Below are 18,150 nucleotides of genomic sequence, written 5' to 3' on the forward strand. Positions count from 1 at the left end.
CCAATTCATCAAGATTATTATTAAGTCAGTTATAGTTGGATATATTATGAAATGGTATGCATGCCGTCAACTGTCGATGAAATGAAAGTTTGTCTTTTAAAAACGAATGCAATGTTTGCAAAATGTATCATATAGAGGTCAAGTACCTCGCGATGAAACCAAATGTAATGTATTCGTCCAGATGGATTAGGACGGGTCGTTTTAGAAATAAATAATTTCATATAAGAATAGTTATGAAAATATTTTAAGAAATATCAAGGATATTTGTAATGAAAGATATGATGATATCTTAGAATTTCTAATATCGATGGATGATGAAGAAGATTTATCCGTAAGGGTTTAGATTTAGAAGCAAGGTATTTGTTAATGACTTCAGCAGATACCGAATCATTTGGATTCTTTGAAGGCAGGTTTAGTCTTTGTGATTTGTCCACAACCTCCTTCCTGGTTTGCTCAATCCGTTTTCAGTTCCAAACCTTCTCTTTTTCTGAGCTTTTCCAACACATTATTCTTTATCATCAAACTTTTGACTGTTAAGGTCGTTTACAGTTTTGCTGCTTCATCAGCATTTTCCAAAAATTCGAAGAATTAATTCGTAGTTTGGGGTGCTTTTCAGAATTTCAGAATGGAAGATCATAATTCTAAGAGATAAATGTAATATGTAAACATATAACTGTTGATGTAGAAACGCTACGAGATTCAAAATACTGATTGCTGATTCTCAGTAATTGGTATGGCAATTCTCGTTATAAGATGCGGATGAACACATGATAGAGTTTCGATAAATATAATAATTTTTTTCGGAAAGTCAAAGATCAACAAAGTTGTTGGTAAGTTTACTGCTAATGTGGTGGGATATAAAAGGTTCCCCGGTAACAATGACATACAGGTCAACGTATATATCAAGGTTATAATAAGGCTAATCCGAATGAAAAGTCAAAATTGATTTTGCTGGAGGTGTGACAAAATTGGCTACCTTGGAGAGGGATTGTATAGTTATTTTTCAGTAATAACAACGCCAATGGATCATAGATTCGTGTTAAACTTCTACTCAAATTCCAAGAGTTTTCCAAGTGCATGATTATATGCATAAGTTCTTCTTTTTGTAGATAACGTGTTGTTGGATTATCCTCTCAGTTGTTTCTTAATTGAGGTGCTTTCAAGAATCATGAAGGGTTTGAATGCAGATTGTAATCGTCAATATACATATGACATTCTAGAATTTTGAGTGATACTAATATTTATCTGGGTTCTATGAATAGAAGTGATGTTCTAGCACAGTTTTGAAGTCAAAGTATAGCTTTAAAAGATGTAGGGATCTAAGTGTGATGTTTTCTGTTAAATCTTGACTTGGATTCTTATTTGTCAAAATCAGAATATGTAATCAAATTTGGATGAGAATGGTTGTTTTGATTTCTATGAAAGAATGTGTATCGTTGTGAAAGTAGTGAGTATAGATATCGATTATTAAATAATTGAAGAATGTACAGTGTAACATATTAATTGTGAACTTATATATTTCCCGAGTATTACCTACCCGTTAAAATTTTTACAAATAGTATTGTGTACCAAGATTTTCATTACAGTCTTTATGAAAATATATGTATGTATATTTTCTTCAGATGTAATACATATTTAATGCGTTAATATCATATTAAGCTCATTTGATTTTCGGCTGAAACTATAAATGAATAATCTCTAAAACTTTAGAAATTACGTAATCTTCGCGGATTATTATGAATTAATACTTCATTATTCACTTTTATTGATATTTCCTCGGTGAATGATGTTGGTGTTCGTGGAATTCTTGTGAGTTTCGCAAGATACGAATGATGTTGTCTAGAAAGTTTTGAGTACATCAAAGATGAAAGTGTAAAATCAAACATATATTTGAATAATACACTTGATTATAGTTAACGATTGTTAAGTCATTAACGAAAGATGTACATCATAGCATATTAGTAATATGAATTAACCGAGTAGTATCCACCCTTGAGAATTCACAAGTAATAGCTTAGTACGTAAAGATTTATTTTGATTTCAAACTTCATATATATATATATATATATATATATATATATATATATATATATATATATATATATATATATATATATATATATATATATATATATATATATATATATATATATATATATGTATATATAATATACATATAATTTCTTCAGAGAAAATGAGTTAATACTTCATAACTCGTTGATATAATATACGCGTTGTTGATTTGTGATGATGTTGGTGATTATGGAACTGGCGGAGCTTGTGATGTTATAGGTACTGCTGGTGCTGACGATGCTGACGGTACCGACGTGCTGGTGATGCTAATGGTACTGTTGATGCTGTTGGTGTTTGTGATGCCTGCAAGTTGTGCATCATTTTCTCCAAAGCCACTACTCGAGCGCGAAGCTCGTTGACTTCTTCTATTACACCGGGATGATTGGCGGTTCGGATGAGCGGATGAATAAGATCTAGAATTTGGAATAGTATATAATCGTGATGAGATTGTAGCGACCCGACAAAATCGTCATTGACTGCGCCGACTACATAGGTCCCGTTACGTGGTCATAAGTCTTTAAACAACTTTTGACCAAAAGTATGTCGCATTCATTTCATAAGTAAAGAGGTTTCAAGTGTTACAAAGTAGTTCAAAGGATAGTTACGTTACAATGTTTTAAGTACGAATGAAACCTATGCGACACAAATTTAAGTCAAAAGAATCTCCGTATGCATGTATACTCGACATCCAAGCAAGTATCAAAAAGTAGAGTGCGGAAGCATGTATCATTTAGCGTTCAAGGACCTGAGAAAACATATAGAAAACTGTCAACGAAAAATGTTGGTGAAATCATAGGTGTAGTAGTAAACATTGTTTTTGAACCACAAGATTTTGTATTGCCATAATGTTGATTATCAAAATCGTTTTCATTCCAAAGTTGTTATACGTTTGTGGAGCACCCAATTATCAAGACTTAACTGTTCACGAACCCCGTCATCATAGTGTTAGAACCTACACTATATACTCGAAAATATATTTCATCCGCTAACGGTAGCGAACCGTCCGAATGAGGGCTTGTCAAGCCCATGTGATCACACAACATAAGTTCACGTGTACACCTAGCAAGTGTAACTAATGATAATTGAATTGAGGCCTTTTTGTTCTAACTCCACGTGGAATGTTTGTTTCCGTACTTGTGTTCAAAGTATAAAAGTATTATACGTATATGTTTCTCATCCCACAGTTTAAAGAGTAAAAGTTGTTGAAAAGGTGGGACTATGATCTCACCTTGGTTGCACGAATAGTATAATGTACTTCAAAAAGTAACGTGTGCAAGAACGAATGCTGGTCTTGACCTAAAAAAATAGGTTCATATTAATATCGATAAACACGGTTGGTCAAAGTGTTCAATTAGTCCTATGCCTCGTTACGACTCGATAATATAGCACGTGAGTCACGTTGTCAAGTTTCATGCAAGATACAAGTATGAAAGCACGTTAGAATGATTGCATAAGTATTTGGGTAAGTTTGATCAAAAGTCAACTTTGGTCGGGTCAAAGTCAACAAAATAGTCAACGTGTTCGGGTCGGGTCCCGAACTATTTTTCTGAGGTTTTTAATCCTATATAAGCATGTTAGAACAAGTTACATGTGAATCGGAGGTGCGTAGCATGCTTAGAATTAAACGAAAAATGACCAACCAAATCAGAACCTGACAGTTCATCTGGACGGCATCCAGATTTGCTAGACGGCGTCCAGATGTAAAGGCTTGGACGGCATCCAGATCAGTGCTCAGGTCTGATTGCTGAATTTGCACAAGTGCACGAACCAAAACCCAAACAAACACAATTTATTATCCGCAAACAATCAAAACATGTATCTTATATCGTTGGAAAGGTAATTTGATGAGCAAAACAACTAAACACATTTCGCCAATCAATCTACCACTTAAAACAACCAAAACTGCATTTAATGCTCATCATTAATTGCATCCAAGTTCATAACTCTCATTTCATGATTCGGTGATACATTTTACATGAATGATATGCCGTTTCGAAGGCAATTAAACATACATTGCAACTTAACACTTACAAGCAACATTGTCAAGCATTTAAGGCATCAAAATTCACATTGAAGACCACCAAACCCTAACCAAGAATCATAAACTCTTGAATCATGTTAGTGAAGCTTTCTTAATCAACCTACACATCAAAATGAAGCTAGTGATGCTAGTAACACATTTAATACATGAACTTTTAACATCTAACAACTTTTAAGCAACTAAATCACAAGATCAAACACACCAAATTCCAAGTTCATGCTAGTTACACTAAAACACAAGATCGAGCATACAAATCATATATTCATGTTAGACTTGAGCCATAGACACTAATTAACACTTTTATAAGTTAAAAACATCAAGAACAAAGAATCTAGTGATTTTAGAAAGTTACCCAAATGCAATAAAGTTGGTATGGATTCGAAGAGGAAGTTGCAAGGATCCCAAATATGCAATTTGTTTTGAAAAGCGATTGCTTGATTGCAAATAGATGATGATTCTTTGATTTGTAATTTGAGAGAAAAAGTTGGAAGTAAGAGAGAAGGTGAAAGGTGAATGAATGGAGGAGGGTGGAGTTGACTAGTTGACCTAGTCACCTCTTTGCCCTCTTGGCAAGTTTAGTCCCTCAAGTTTGATTCGGGTGCGTGAATTACCTAAATGAAATATTTTAAAACGGGTATTAACGGAAGGTGTTATAAATATATAACGGACTTTAAAATAGTCTAACGGAAAGTAAACGGAAAAAGACGGGATGTTACATTACCTACTCCTTAAAAGAAGTTTCGTCCCGAAATTTAAGTAGGCATAGTAGTCGTTGTCTCTTCCTCGGGATCTTGCGTTTCCGAATTCACGAATAGATGAGGATACTTCCTTCGCATTTGATCTAGTCTTTCCTAAGTAAACTCGGGCCCCCTTTTGGCGTTCCAACGGACCTTGACAATTAGAATTTTGCTTTGTTTTAGCGTTTTGACGGAGTGGTCCACAATTTCAATCTGTTCTTTCACGAAATGAAGTTTATCATCAATAGTAAGCTCCTCGAGAGGGATGACGAGTTCGGGTTCGGTAAGGCACTTTTTCAAGTTCGATACATGGAAAATAGGATGAACGGAGCTCAATTGAGGTGGCAGATGTAAACGATAAGAAACGGTTCCAACGCGCTCCAAAATCTCGAAAGGACCAATATACCGTGGATTTAGTTTCCCGCGTTTCCCGAAACGGATTACACCTTTCCAAGTTGCGACTTTTAACATTACGCGATCACCGATTTGGAATTCGAGGTCGTTGCGTCTAATGTCGGTATAGCTCTTTTGACGACTTCGGGACGTCCTAAGTCTATCTCAGATTTGAACGATCTTTTCGGTTGTTTCATGAATGAGTTCTGGTCCGGTCATTTGTGTGTCGCCTACTTCGGCCCAACAAAGAGGTGAATGACATTTTTGGCCATATAACGCTTCGAAAGGTGCGGCGTTGATACTCGCGTGGTAACTATTGTTGTAGGAGAATTCGACGAGAGGTAAGTGCTTGTCCCAAGCTTTTCCGAAATCGATAACACAAGCTCGTAGCATGTCCTCCAAGGTTTGAATTGTGCGTTCACTTTTTCCGTCAGTTTGTGGATGATATGCGGTGCTCATGTCTAAACGCGTTCCCAACGCTTCTTGTAAGGTACGCCAAAATCTAGAAACAAAACGTCCATCTCGATCAGAAATTATCGATAAAGGTACACCGTGACAGGCCACGATCTCTTTAATGTAAAGTTGTGCAAGTTTTTCCATGTTTTCGGTCTCTTTCATAGCGATGAAATGTGTGGATTTGGTAAGACGGTCAACAATAACTCAAATAGTATCATAACCGCCCACCGTCTTTGGTAGTTTGGTGATAAAATCCATCGTTATCCTTTCCCACTTCCATTGCGGGATTTCGGGTTGTTGAAGTAGTCTGGACGGTCTTTGATGTTCGGCTCTGACTTTGGAGAAAGTTAGGCACTTTCCAACATAAGTAGCAACGTGCCTCTTAATGTTCGGTCACCAATATTGCTCCTTGAGGTCGTGGTACATCTTATTGGCACCGAGGTGAATCGAATATCTCGACTTATGGGCTTCGTCTAAGATAAGGCTTCGTAGGTCCCCATAACTAGGTACCCAAATTCTTTAGGCGAAATAACGGAGTCCGGTCTCCTTAACTTCTAATCGAAAGGTGAGGATGTTCAAGTGTTCGAGAGAGATGTTTTCATCCTTGAGAGCGTCATCCTGGGCTACACGAATTTGGCTGTTGAGATTGGTGTGGATGGTGATGTTTAAAGCTCGGACACGAAGAGGCACCGCTCTTTCTTTTCGACTTAAGGCATCGGCTACTACATTTGCCTTCCCGGAATGGTAACGAAGCTCGCAATCGTAGTCGTTTAAGGTTTCAATCCACCGTCGTTGTCTCATGTTGAGTTGCTTTTGATCGAAGATGTGTTGGAGGCTTTTTTGATCGGTAAAGATGGTACTTTTGGTCCTATAAAGATAGTGCCTCCATAATTTAAGTGTAAAGATAACGGCTTCGAGTTCGAGATCATGTGTCGTATAGTTCCGTTCATGAATTTTCAGTTGTTGAGAGGCATAAGCAATGACTTTCTTTCGTTGCATCAATACACACCCAAAACCATGTTTCGAGGCATCGAAATATACAACAAAATCATCATTACCTTCGGGAAGTGACAAGATAGGAGCGGTGGTTATCTTTGTCTTCAAGATTTGGAATGCGGATTCTTGCTCGGTTGCCCAAATGAATTTCTTTCCCTTGTGAGTTAACGCGGTTAGGGGACGAGCAACCAAAGAGAAATTTTCAATGAATCTACGATAGTACCCGACAAGACCCAAGAATTGACATATGTGAGTAGGAGTAGTATGAGTCTCCCATTTGTTAATGGCTTCAATTTTTGAAGGATCGACCTTAATACCTTGATCGCTTACAACATGACCAAGAAATTGAACTTCCTTCAACCAAAATTCACACTTGGAGAATTTGGCATAGAGTCGTTCTTGTCTAAGAAGTTCGAGTACGAGTTGGAGGTGTTGTTCATGCTCTTCTTCGCTTTTAGAATAGCCCAAGATATCATCGATGAATACAATAACGAATTTGTCGAGATACGGTTTGCACACGCGGTTCATAAGATCCATGAACACCGTCGGTGTGTTAGTGAGACCAAATGGCATGACGAGGAATTCGTAACTACCATAGCGAGTACAAAAAGCGGTTTTGGAGACATCTTCCCCCTTAACCCTTAGTTAATGATATCCCGAGCGGAGATCGATTTTTGAATATACACAAGTCCCTTGTAGTTGATCAAAGAGGTCATCGATGCGCGGAAGAGGATACCGGTTTTTAACCATCAATTTATTTAGTTCACGATAATTGATGCACATTCGTAGGGATCCATCTTTCTTTTTAACAAACAAAATCGGAGCACCCCATTGTGAATGAATAGGTTGGATAAAACCATGGTCAAGTAGTCATGGGATTTGAATTTGCAATTCTTGCATTTTGGAGGGAGCAAGTCTATACGGTGCACGTGCTACGGGTGTGGCTCCTGGGATAAGATCGATTTGGAATTCTACCGGTCGATGAGGTGGAAGACCCGGCAATTCGTCGGGAAATACATCGGAAAAGTCACGAACAATTGGCACATCATTGATATGCTTCTCATCAGACTCGACTTTCTTAACGTGGGCAAGGATCGCAAAACAACCCTTACGAAGTAGTTTTCTAACTTTAAGGCACGAGACGAGGTTGAGTCCGGTGCAAATCTTGTCGCCATAAACAATCAAAGGTTCACCATTCTCGATAGGAATTCGGATTGCGTTAAGATCACAAAGGATGTGAGATTTTGTTTTTGATAACCAATTCATACCAATTATTACATCGAAGCTCCCTAGTTCTATAGGTATCAAGTCAATTTCAAACTCTTTACCCAATAAGTTTAACGTACACCCCCGGTAATATTTGTCGGCACTCAATAGTTTCCCGTTGGCCACCTCAATAGTATAAGTAGTATCTAGGGGGAGTGGTGGAGTGTGAAAAGCGTGAGTTAAAGTATTGGATACAAAACTCTTATCGGCACCCGAATCGAATAAACAAGTAACATAAGTGTTGTTGAGAAGAAACGTACCCGTGACTAGTTCATTGTCATCTCGGGCCTCCACGGCGTTAATGTTGAAAGCTCGGCCGCGTGCGTTGGGGTTGGCTTTCTTCTTTGGGCATGCATTCCTAAAATGACCCGGTAGACCACATTCAAAACAAACACCCGTCTTTGGTGCATTGGGCCCCTTTTGAGCGTCGGGGGCGGCACTTCTACAATCATTGGCCACATGGCCACTCCTTTGACACCGGTGGCAAAACGGCTTGCCACATTCTCCATAATGATGCTTGTGGCATTTTTACAAAAGGGTTGAGTCCCGGCATAACTTTTCTTGCCGCCAGAAGTGAAAGGCTTTTTGGTGAAGGTGTTGTTGTTGTAGTTGTTTGATGGGGTGGCTTCCCATTTTCTCTTGTTGCCACCCGATTTATCCTCGGCCTTAGGTGCTGGTACTACGATTTCGTCCACCGTTTCTATTAATTTGCGGGCCGTATTCAAAGCTTCTTGGTGATTAGTGGGTTTGGATGACATTACCCCGTGTTTGATGCTCTTAGGGAGGCCATCCATGTAAAGTTCGACTCGGAGGGATTCGGGAGTCACAAGAGCCGGACACATTAAGGCTAGTTCGGCAAACCGTTGATTATAAGTTTTGTGGTCGTTTCCGACCGCTTTTAGAGTTCTTAGCTCTTGCTCGAGCTTGCGAGTCTCTTCATGTGGGAAGTATTCGGTGATCATCTTCCCCTTTAAGACGGACCAAGAGAGAGCGTGGGCTTCATCGTTACCCACCGATTGTACATAGGTGTTCCACCACGTGAGAGCGATACCGGTAAAAGTGTGGGTGGAATATTTGACCTTGTCTTGGTCTCGGCAATCGCTTATGCTAAAAACGGCTTCCGTTTGTTCGAACCATCGGGTGAGAGTAACTGGTCCCCCGGTTCCATCAAAAGTATGAGGTTTGCAACCCATAAAAGCTTTGTAGGAGCATCCCTCGTTTGAATTTCCGGCTCCATTGTTGTTGTTGTTGTTGTTATTGTTGGGGTTGTTGGTGTTGGATGAGTGACCGGCCATAGCCGCATCTACGGCGGTGGCGATCATTCGTTCAAGAGCTTGTTCGGGTGTTTCATGGCGTGGTACACGGCGAGGAGGCATTGTTCCTTCAAAACATAAGAATATCGTTGATTAGTATTCTCAATAATACTAATCGTGATATGGAATAAAGATAGAGAGAAAATTTTCCTTGACTCGCCCTAAATTCTTTATGTCATAACATCGGAACGTCCATATGAGTCACCATAATATAATCCCAGCAATTATATTACCCTAATTCATATGTGCATTCGACATTATCACATAAGGTCAAGATGGCGTGTCAATCAAATTAAACAACGTGAGATTAAGATGTAATAAGAGTTAGATATGAATAGAAGAGTTCAAGTATAAATACACAAGTAGTCAAGTAATTCCTACTTCAAGTCTATATGTCGGTTATAGTCTAGACTCGCCAATGTACCCTATGACTCGGGGTTGACACCAATGAACTCTAAATCCCTACAACCAACGCTCTGATACCATCTGTAGCGACCCGAAAAAATCGTCATTGACGGCGCCAACTACATAGGTCCCGTTACATGGTCATAAGTCTTTAAACAACATTTGACCAAAAGTATGTCGCATTCATTTCATAAGTAAAGAGGTTTCAAGTGTTACAAAGTAGTTCAAAGGCTAGTTACGTTACAATGTTTTAAGTACGAATGAAACCTATGCGACACAAATTTAAGTAAAGTCAAAAGACGCTCCGTATGCATGTAAACTCGACATCCAAGCAAGTATCAAAAAGTAGAGTGCGGAAGCATGTATCATTTAGCGTTCAAGGACCTGAGAAAACATATAGAAAACTGTCAACGAAAAACGTTGGTGAAATCATAGGTGTAGTAGTAAACGTTGTTTTTGAACCACAAGATTTTGTATTGCCATAACGTTGATTATCAAAATCGTTTTCATTCCAAAGTTGTTATTCTTTTGTGGAGCAACCAATTATCAAGACTTAACTGTTCACGAACCCCGTCAGTGTTAGAACCTACACTATATACTCGAAAATATATTTCATCCGCTAACGGTAGCGAACCGTCCGAATGAGGGCTTGTCAAGCCCATGTGATCACACAACATAAGTTCACGTTTACACCTAGCAAGTGTAACTAATGATAATTGAATTGAGGCCTTTTTGTTCTAACTCCACGTGGAATGTTTGTTTCCGTACTTGTGTTCAAAGCATAAAAGTATTATACGTATATGTTTCTCATCCCACAGTTTAAAGAGTAAAAGTTGTTGAAAAGGTGAGACTATGATCTCACCTTGGTTGCACGAATAGTATAATGTACTTCAAAAAGTAACGTGTGCAAGAACGAATGCTGGTCTTGACCTAAACAAATAGGTTCGTATTAATATCGGTAAACACGGTCGGTCAAAGTGTTCAATTAGTCCTATGCCTCGTTACGACTCGATAATATAGCACGTGAGTCACGTTGTCAAGTTTCATGCAAAATACAAGTATGAAAGCACGTTAGAATGATTGCATAAGTATTTGGGTAAGTTTGATCAAAAGTCAACTTTGGTCGGGTCAAAGTCAACGAAATAGTCAACACGTTCGGGTCGGGTCTCGAACTATTTTTCTGAGGTTTTTAATCATATATAAGCATGTTAGAACAAGTTACATGTGAATCGGAGGTGCGTAGCATGCTTAGAATTAAACGAAAAATGACCAACCAAATCAGAACCTGACAGTTCATCTGGACGGCGTCCAGATTTGCTAGACGGCGTCCAGATGTGAAGGCTTGGACGGCGTCCAGATCAGTGCTCAGGTCTGATTGCTGAATTTGCACAAGTGCACGAACCAAAACCCAAACAAACACAATTTATTATCCGCAAACAATCAAAACATGTATCTTATATCGTTGGAAAGATAACTTGACGAGCAAAACAACTAAACACATTTCACCAATCAATCTACCACTTAAAACAACCAAAACTACATTTAATGCTCATCATTAATTGCATCCAAGTTCATAACTCTCATTTCATGATTCGGTGATCCATTTTACATGAATGATATGCCGTTTCGAAGGTAATTAAACATACAATGCAACTTAACACTTACAAGCAACATTGTCAAGCATTTAAGGCATCAAAATTCACATTGAAGACCACCAAACCCTAACCAAGAATCATAAACTCATGAATCATGTTAGTGAAGCTTTCTTAATCAACCTACACATCAAAATGAAGCTAGTGATGCTAGTAACACATTTAATACATGAACTTTTAACATCTAACAACTTTTAAGCAACTAAATCACAAGATCAAACACACCAAATTTCAAGTTCATGCTAGTTACACTAAAACACAAGATCGAGCATACAAATCATATATTCATGTTAGACTTGAGCTATAGACACTAATTAACACTTTTATAAGTTAAAAACATCAAGAACAAAGAATCTAGTGATTTTAGAAAGTTACCCAAATGTAATAAAGTTGGTATGAATTAGAAGAGGAAGTTGCAAGGATCCCAAATATGCAATTTGTTTTGAAAAACGATTGCTAGATTGCAAATAGATGATGATTCTTTGATTTGTAATTTGAGAGAAAAAGTTGGAAGTAAGAGAGAAGGTGAAAGGTGAATGAATGGAAGAGGGTGGAGTTGATTAGTTTACCTAGTCACCTCTTTGCCCTCTTGGCAAGTTTAGTCCCTCAAGTTTGATTCGGGTGCGTGAATTACCTAAACGAAATATTTTAAAATGCGTATTAACGGAAAGTGTTATAAATATATAACGGGCTTTAAAATAGTCTAATGGAAAGTAAACGGAAAAAGAAGGGATGTTACAGAGATACTCTGGAAATGAGAGAGAAAATGGTGTTTCGGACTGGTTCGCCGGTAAGTGCTTCTGGTTCTTCGCCAAGAGGACAATGTGGTGGATGGAAGGGATCACCTTCTTCTTGTTTCCAATGATTAAGTAGACTACGAACCCATCCCCAATTCATCCAGAATTGAAGATGGCTGATTGGTTGATCCATTCCGGTTACACTGCTTTCGGAGCTCGAGTGGAAATCCATATCGGAATAGCTGTCGGAATCTAAAGAATTTGAACTAGATACGGGATCCATCTTGTGTAATCAGGGAAATGATTTTTGATATGAAATAGATTATAGGATTTAGATTGGTATTCTTCAATACATAATTTACATGTGTATATATAATACCAAAATTCCATAAATCACGGAGGAATCTTCGGAAGATGTCAGGCAAAGTTTACAGTAACAGATATGCTAAGATATGAATTCGTCTATACACTATCTATGCAATAAATGCAGAAAAACATGTCTAGACTTAAGAATGATAAGCAAGTAATTTCTGACAAGAAATGATAAGCAAAACTCGGTAAAAACAGATACAGTCATAGTCCAGACTCACTAATGCATCCTAACAATTACCAGTTAAAAACACTAATGCAAATTTTGGTTCCCTATGACCTCAAGCTTGGATACCAACTGTAACGACCCGTCTAAATTGCTATTGACGCAGTACGTTATTCATTGATTTCATAGTGAGGTTTTGACCTCTATATGATACGTTTTGTAAACATTGCATTCTTTTAAAAAGGCACACCATAAATGAATATATAAATCCAAGGTTTTCGACATCTGATAATTTCTACGTATAGATAATTACCGTAAACAATAGTTTACAATACTACATTTGACAATACAGTCAAAATAAGTTACATGGTGATGATTTTCTGAATGCAAAGTTTTCTCGAATAAAGCATATGCAAAGTTTTCTCGAATAAAGCATATGCAAAGTTTTCTCGAATAAAGTATGTATGACTTCATGCACATAGCTTATATAACGTATAAGCAAACAGCGAAAGACTTCTAGGAACCTGAGAATAAACATGCTTAAAAGTGTCAATACAAATGTTGGTGAGTTCATAGTTTTAATGTTGCGCATAATCTGTATATAAAGGTGGATCACAAGATTTCAGTTGTTTCATCCAGAAACGTTTATCAAAATATTCTACAAGATTGAACACCCTGGTAACTAAACTTTAACGTATATATAATAAGTACCCCTGTTTTAACATACATGCAACCAATATGTACAATACACGTTAACCAACGTGTACTAAACTCAAATAGCATACGTCCGCTTTATAGTTCAGGCTAGGGTCTCTATACCTGGAATAGACGGGGATGTCAAGCCCTATGAATCCATATACAACTACTCGCGCCCACCAGTTCTTATAACTGGCAGTTACTAGTTACCAAAGCTAAGGGATTTTCGGTTCAAACTCAGTGTAGAATTTAGTGAGTACTTGTATCCATTGCGTTTAAAATAAAGTGCATGTATTATCAGCTCAAAAATATTGATATCAAAAGCAATTAAAAAGGGAGCAAATGAAACTCACATATCAATATTGTGGTTCAATATTGTAGGAAAAGTATGCAGACGCATCAGAAATGATAAATGCAAGGTTGACCTTTGATTCACGAATAATAACCCCGATCAATACCCATAAACTCCTTATTAATACCCATGAATTCCTTAGCTTTAACCCGTTTTGAAAATAACCCGAGCATAACTCCGTCGTAGTATTTTATGTAGTAATAATACTAATACTACTTAATAATAATACTAATAATAATAAAATTAATAATAATAATAATAATAATAATAATAATAATAATAATAATAATAATAATAATAATAATAATAATAATAAGACTAATACTCCTTATTTTATGTAGTAATAATACTAATACTACTTGAATATATATATATATATATATATATATATATATATATATATATATATATATATATATATATATATATATATATATATTTATATCTGTTTTGGTCTTGAGCTTTATAAAATTAGTTGTAAAAAGGTTCGTTTATAAAGTTTGTACACGTAATATGTTTGTTCCTAGTTTTTGACTGGATAAAGATATATAATATAATATTAATTTAATTATAATAATATAATAAATATAATAATATAATAATATTGAAATAAAATATAATAATAAATTTTGAATTGAATATTTGACTTCGGGTATAAGGGTAATTTGACGAGGATACTCGACTTCGGGTATAAGGGTAATTTGACTTAAATGTTTTAAAAAGTTGTATTTATCAAATACATTAGGGGTATATTATGTAACTTATTTCTATCAAGTCGCTTTCATGTGAATAGTAAATTAATTAATTTCTTTCATTTACTATTCATATGAATAGTAAATGAATTAATTTCGATTTAACTATTAAGTTACATTGTTGTACGTTGTGCTTTACAGATTGTGCATCTTTGATTTAATTGCATTTTTCTTATAAATTAAAAAAAATTACATCATAAAAACAAAACGATTAAATACGTAAAATTTTTAATTTGAAAATTGTATCATTCAATAGTAAATTTTTATCATTTCATATATAAATATTATTCGCATGTTTACGTATATATATACACACACAATTATATAATTATCACAAGTTATGACGTTCGTGAATCGTCGGACAAACAAGGTGGTCAACCGTTATATAAAACTCAGTTTTAAAACTTGTCAAAATGCATTGCTTATCATGACGAAAATATTAAATCATATAGAGAATTGGTTTAAATAAGTCGAAATTTTCCGGGTCATCACAGTATCTACCCGTTAAAAGAAATTTCATCCCGAAATTTGGCAGAGATCGTCATGGTTGACAACAAGAATATTTTCATGAAGAATATGAGTTGAAAAAAAAATAAAGTTTTATCATTGGTGATTAATATGGATAAAATAATTTAATTATGTGAAGAGTACAAGTGAAGCTATTGCAAAAGAGTGGAATGAAGAAAATAAGGATTCGTCTTATCTTTCGACATAGTAACGATTGATTTCCGGAATTCAAGGGATTTAAAGAAGATCTTCATAATACGAATTGATTCTTCGGTAATTAAGGAAATTATGATCCTCTTTGAATAAATGCGAAAATCTGTCTCGATTGCTCTGTCTGATATTTCACTATAAATCAACCTCCTTCGTTTCCTTATTTCTACACCTCCCATCTTCTATACTTTCTTTCTTAATTCATACTTCCAAAACATTCATCAATATGCTCAATCCAGTCCTGATCCTTGATATGTTTCTGACTATTGCAACAATCATCCTTCTTTTCCAACTCCCACCGAAGGAATCTGTTTACTTCTACTTCGCTTTTGGGGTGGTGGTTTTTATAATCCTTCCTTGCATATGTCTTTCCATAATTATTGACATCCACGGTTAATTATCTCTCCTATTTGCTGTGATTTATACTCCTATATATATTTCGAAGCTCTATACTTTTGTTTTCTCTTCTCGACTTTAAGCACATAAAGTAATGGTCCAAAATTCGTATGTATGGAGTTTCGAATGAACATAACTAATGTTCTAAGAAAGAAATTTTAATAACATGATCTTGATTGATTAAATTACCAGAAGTTACGGAAAAGATAGAACTATCAAGAAAATTATGTTCTTGATATGTTTAGAGATTAGGTAAAATGTAAGAGTCGTGTAACATGGTACATGATGACGGTATGGTCTGTGAATCGTCATGTTTCATTAGAAACTCAGCATGACTTACTGTAATATAATCACGTTGATCAAGTGTCATTATATTATAATAACTCATGCTTCAATTCCCAACACTACTTCAAAAACATTCATATTTTAAATTCGAATTTTTCAGAATTTAGAAACTAAAACAGTTTCCTTTATGATGTAACACTGATATTGCGAGGAAATAAATAATTTCAGATAAGAATAGTAATGAAAATATTTTAAGAAATATCAAGGATATTTGTAATGAAAGATATGATGATATCTTAGAATTTCTAACATCGATGGATGATGAAGAAGATTTGTCCGTAAGGGTTTAGAGTTAGAAGCAAGGTATTTGTTAATGACTTCAGCAGATACCGAATCATTTGGATTCTTTGAAGGCAGGTTTAGTCTTTGTGATTTGTCCACAACCTCCTTCCTGGTTTGCTCAGTCCATTTTCCAGTTCCAAACCTTCTCTTTTTCTGAGCTTTTCCAACACATTATTCTTTATCATCAAACTTTTGACTGTTAAGGTCGTTTACAGTTTTTGCTGCTTCATCAGCATTTTCCAAAAATTCGGAGAATTAATTCGTAGTTTGGGGTGCTTTTCAGAATTTCAGAATGGAAGATCATAATTCTAAGAGATAAATGTAATATGTACACATATAACTGTTGATGTAGAAACGCTACGAGATTCGAAATACTGATTGCTGATTCTCAGTAATTGGTATGGCAATTCTCGTTATAAGATGCAGATGAACACATGATGGAGTTTCGATAAATATAATGATTTTTTTTCGGAAAGTCAAAGATCAACAAAGTTGTTGGTAAGTTTACTACTAATGTGGTGGGATATAAAAGGTTCCCCGGTAACAATGACATACAGGTCAACGTATATATCAAGGTTATAATAAGGCTAATCCGAATGAAAAGTTAAAATTGATTTTGCTAGAGGTGTGACAAAATTGACTACCTTGGAGAGGGATTGTATAGTTATTTTTTGGTAATAACAACGCCAATGGATCATAGATTCGTGTTAAACTTCTACTCAAATTCCAAGAGTTTTCCAGGTGCATAAGTTCTTCTTTTCGTAGATAACGTGTTGTTGGATCATCCTCTCAGTTGTTTTTTAATTGAGGTGTTTTCAAGAATCATGAAGGGTTTGAACGCAGATTGTAATCGTCAATATACATATGATGTTCTAGAATTTTGAATGATACGAATATTTTTCTGGGTTCTATGAATAAAAGTGATGTTCTAGCACAGTTTTGAAGTCAAAGTATAGCTTTGAAAGATGTAGGGATCTAAGAGTGATGTTTTCTGTTAAATATTGACTTGGATTCTGATTTGTCAAAATCAGAATATGTAATCAAATTTGGATGAGAATGGTTGTTTTGATTTCTATGAAAGAATGTGTATCGTTGTGAAAGTAGTGAGTATAGATATCGATTATTAAATAATTGAAGAATGTACAGTGTAACATATTAATTGTGAACTTATATATCTCCCGAGTATTACCTACCCGTTAAAAATTTCACAAATAATATTGTGTACCAAGATTTTCATAACAGTCTTTATGAAAATATATGTATGTATATTTTCTTCAGATGTAATACAGATTTAATGCGTTAATATCATATTAAGCTCATTTGATTTTCGGCTGAAACTAGAAAAGAATAATCTCTAAAACTTTAGAAATTACGTAATCTTTCGCGGATTATTATGAATTAATACTTCATTATTCACTTTTATTGATATTTCCTCGGTGAATGATGTTGGTGTTCGTGGATTTCTTGTGAGTTTCGCAAGATACGAATGATGTTGTCTAGAAAGTTTTGAGTACATCGAAGATGAAAGTGTAAAATCAAACATATATTTGAATAATACACTTGATTATAGTTAACGATTGTTAAGTCATTAACAAAAGATGTACATCATAGCATATTAGTAATATGAATTAACCGAGTAGTATCCACCCTTGAGAATTCACAAGTAATACCTTAGTACGTAAAGATTTATTTTGATTTCAAACTTCATATATATATATATATATATATATATATATATATATATATATATATATATATATATATATATATATATATATATATATATATATATATAATTTCTTCAGAGAAAATGAGTTAATACTTCATAACTTGTTGATATAATATACGCGTTGTTGATTTGTGATGATGTTGGTGATTATGGAACTGGCGGAGCTTGTGATGTTATAGGTACTGCTGGTGCTGACGATGCTGACGGTACCGACGTGCTGGTGATGCTAATGGTACTGTTGATGCTGTTGGTGTTTGTGATGCCTGCAAGTTGTGCA

The sequence above is a fragment of the Rutidosis leptorrhynchoides genome, chromosome 4 (genome assembly GCF_046630445.1).
Source record: "Rutidosis leptorrhynchoides isolate AG116_Rl617_1_P2 chromosome 4, CSIRO_AGI_Rlap_v1, whole genome shotgun sequence".
In the NCBI taxonomy this organism is placed as follows: domain Eukaryota; kingdom Viridiplantae; phylum Streptophyta; class Magnoliopsida; order Asterales; family Asteraceae; genus Rutidosis; species Rutidosis leptorrhynchoides.